This window comes from Camellia sinensis, chromosome 13 (genome assembly GCF_055761805.1).
Source record: "Camellia sinensis isolate YWXY chromosome 13, ASM5576180v1, whole genome shotgun sequence".
Lineage (NCBI taxonomy): Eukaryota > Viridiplantae > Streptophyta > Magnoliopsida > Ericales > Theaceae > Camellia > Camellia sinensis.
This window is the reverse complement of record NC_138973.1, coordinates 78,873,966-78,878,076: the sequence shown is the minus strand read 5'-3', so window position 1 is coordinate 78,878,076 and position 4,111 is coordinate 78,873,966. Positions and strand designations below refer to the sequence as shown.

Genomic DNA, 4,111 nt, shown 5'->3' with positions numbered 1-4,111 from the left:
ACTCTTCAAAATAGGCAATGGCTTTTTTAATTTTAATTTTAATTTTTATTAAACTAATTTGAAATTGATTATTTTATTGTGTACATTTTTATTTGCATAAGGCTTGGTTTGGTTTACTCATCTAAATTTGTTTGTTTCATCTGAGATGGCCCTAGAACAATTTGTGATCAATGTAACTTTTGATATAGTGGTCTTCCTATGGTTTTTTTGTTTGGGTATGCTACATAATACATAATTTCTCTTAAAAGTTTTACGAAAAATCATCTAGCCTTTGTTGGTTGATTGATTGATCCTTAACATTTTTGGTTGTTTGATCACAACTTTGAGACACTTTTCATAAAACATTTTTATGGTCGTTAACATTTTTGCAATACATAGATTGTAATATAAGAATTTTATTAGATAGTGCATTCAGGCACGGGCATAAAACACCTATTTATTAGTTTGTATAGCATTTTGATAACATTTGAATTTGATTTACAAATAATGGGGAAAATGGAAAACTGAATTTTGATTTTTCTTTAGTATTTATATTTCTATCTTTGTATACAAGTCTATAATTGTATTTTATGTATGTATGTATGTATGTGATACAAGTCTATAATTTAATTTTATTTTTTGTGGCTTTTTAAATAGAGAGAATGAGTTGATTTTATGTGTTAGTTTTTGGCTTTTTAGCTAATTTTCTTATTCGCAAACAAATTTAACCAAAATAGATAGGAGTTAAATTAATCTTTTTTTTTTTTTTTCTTTTCTCCTTGAATGACACTTAGGGCATGTTTGATTAGTAGTAATAGTGGTACTATTTTATTAATCAAAGGTACTACCCGTTTATTAGTTTGTATAGCATTTTGATAACATTCAATTTTGATTTACAAATAACCTCTACGATTTATTAAATGTCATTCATACACAACCAACCAAGCATTAATTAGAGTCTAACAATTGGCCAAATGGAAATCTGAACTTTGATTTTTATATTTCTATCTTTGAATATCTTTAATAATCTTCAATAATCTTTTGTTTCAACAATATTGACAACAGGTTTGAAGCATTGAGTCTGAAGCATTGTGGACTTCCTTAAGACCTTTCATATCCAAACAAGGTAAATTAATCTTTTATTTTTATTTTTATATATGATTATGGATGTATATATATCTATATAATATATATAACCAAACAACTCTGTTTTTTTTTTCTTGATGGGACTTTTATCTCTTTGTCAAAATATGAACCATTGCATTGAACTCAATCCAAAGGCTCACAGTGTCTCACTCTCTATTTGGTCCAAGATCATTTTCAACCCACAGCCCATGTCTCTCTCACACACACACACTCTCATCTCTTTGTTTCTGATTTCAAATTTTGATATCAGACCCACCTTTTCTCTCTCTCTCTCTCTCTCTCCATCAACCCTTGCAGGCGACCGAACCCAAAACCCCTATGTCTCTTCATCTTCTCTTTTCCTCCCTTCTCTCTTCCTAATCGCCGCCTTCTCTCTTCCGACCAAATGGAGCAACTATATATATGATTCAAAGATAGGAGATTCAAAGATTCAGAGATGGGACCGAATGTATGTATATATATGCATTTGTGTGTATTATGTATGATTATGTGATTTTATATATGATTATGGGTGTATATATATATGTATGTATATGTAGATTTTATATATGATTATGGATGTATATATAGATTTTATATATCTATAATATGATTCCAATATTTGGTCCAAGTTTTTATATATTCAAGAATATTTTATAAAATATTTTACACACAAATGTTGAACCATTTAGACAATGTGAGGCATTTTAATATGATAAAATATGATAAATTTTTTTTTTTTCCAGGTAGCTTTAATTGATTTTCTTTCCCACATTGGAAGTTCTGTATAATGATGTTGCATATATGTTCTGTATAAATGCACTAACTCTTAATAAATAGAAATATTTATTTAACACATCTTGAAAGATAACTTCTTTTTTTTTTTTCTTTCAGGTAGCTTTAATTGTTTTTCTTTCCCATATTGGAAGTTTTGTACCTGCAGATGTTGCTACTGTGGGCTTGACTGACAGGTTTGATTTTTATATCCCTGGCCTTTTGGTATCACTAATTTTTTTGGTACTGCATTTTTGCATATTTTAAGATATTTTGCATGCCAGAATTCCAAAAAAATAAGATATTTTGTGCCATGGGAAGCAAATTTATGAATGCTGAACAATCAACATTTATGATTGATCTACATCATGTTAGAATGATGCTAAGGTATAGTTACACAGTTTTCTCTTAACTTACTAATAATGGACATGGGATTTTATATATTCAAGAATTTATTCAAGATGTTATATTCAAGAATATTTTATAAAATACTTTACACACAAATGTTGAACCATTTAGAAAATGTGAGGCATTTTAATATGATAAAATATGATTTTTTTTCCCCCCCAGGTAGCTTTAATTGTTTTTCTTTCCCACATTGGAAGTTCTGTATAATAATGTTGCATATATGTTCTGTATAAATGTATTAATCCTTAATAAATAGAAATATTTATTTGACACATCTTGACAGATAACTTTTTTTTTTCTTTTTTTTCTTTCAGGTAGCTTTAATTGTTTTCCTTTCCCATATTGGAAGTTTTGTACCTGCAGATGTTGTTACTGTGTGTTTAACTGACAGGTTCGATTTTTATATCCCTAGCCTTTTGGTATCATTAATTTTTTTGGTAATGCATTTTTGCATATTTTACTACGAGAACTTACCAGAATTCCAAAAAGTAGGATATTTTGTGCCATGGGAAGCAAATTTATGAATGCTGAACAATCAACATTTATGATTGATCTACATCAAGTTGGAATGACGCTGAGGTATAGTTACACAGTTTTCTCTTGACCTACTAATAATGGACATGGGATTGACATCTACCCCCCGCATCCTTGGTGTTTGGTTCTGGTGATTAGTCCACTGATTTGGAAAAAGCACAAAGGATTGGAAATGGGTTTTGTTTGGCAGCCGAGAAATTGGGAAATGGTGGTTTTTCTCAGGGGTGTGGGAGTGAGTGTTTAGAGAGATGGAAAATTGGGTTGAAAGATTCATTACCACTCCTTTCCCTTTATCCATTAAAAAACACCACCTTTTTATTTTTATAATAAAACTGGTATTTGATGAATCTTTTTTCTCTTTACTTCACTTTTTTAGGTCGATGATGATATACGGATGATGATCCAAGTTAGGTTTTGTTCCAATCAAACGCTATATCTTCTTCAGCTATTACGAGGCAAATATGTACATGTTTTTATGTATTGGTGTATCTTCGAGGGTTCTCTGACTCTTTCTCTCTCTCTCTCTCTCTCTCTCTCTCTCTCTCTCTCTCTCAGCAGCACTGTAATGATGTATTTGTTTTTGGCTCTCCACAAAATGTAATTTGTTTACACTTTTTGGAGAGTATGTAATTTGTATGCAATCATTTTCTGAACCATAAAATGATTGTTGCTACCTATATTTAATTTTACAGTTTATATTATGGTTGCTGGTTTGGTATTATGTTGATATATTGATGGTAGTTAATTTGTGTATTGTGTCTATTCTATATGTGGATTGATGGATTTAGTGTTGATACATTAAAAATTCACACCAAAATGTCTGTTTGATTTTTATACAAGTGTAATATTTGAATTTGTATTCTGCAATTTTATTGGAATTCATTGTGTGATTTGACTTAGATTATCATTGTGGGTGTTCTTTGTTATCTTGCTGCCATATTTGAAAGTGGGGTTCAAGTGCCAATTAATCGAGGGTTATCGCCAATTAATTTATTTCTTTGCTTCTGTTTAAATTTTGAATTCCTAAAGTATCTTAGAGATTGTTGAGTTTATATAAGATTGATGCTGAGTTAAAACTCTTCCTCAGAAGTTCTGGGTTTTTGTTTTTGAGGTGGAAAGAGCTTCATTTCATCATTTTATAGTGTGGGTTATACAGTATGTTTGGATTGGAGGTTGTTCACTTTATATGAGATTGATGTTGAGTTGAATTCTTCCTCTTTTGTGCATGTTATCATATTTATTAGGTGCGTTTTTTTTTTTTTTTTTTTTTTTTTTTGTGCGTGTGTATTTT

The 4,111-nt window shown here is 29.9% G+C and overlaps 1 long non-coding RNA gene across 1 annotated transcript; it reads left to right on the top strand.

The window, feature by feature from the left end:
* The first annotated feature begins 1,498 nt into the window (after positions 1 to 1,498).
* LOC145805861 (uncharacterized) lies at positions 1,499 to 3,468 on the top strand. The gene is made up of 4 exons (XR_014348030.1): positions 1,499 to 1,573; positions 1,999 to 2,075; positions 2,601 to 2,865; positions 3,197 to 3,468. It is a non-coding gene; the product is annotated as an uncharacterized LOC145805861 (long non-coding RNA).
* The last annotated feature ends 643 nt before the right edge of the window (positions 3,469 to 4,111 follow it).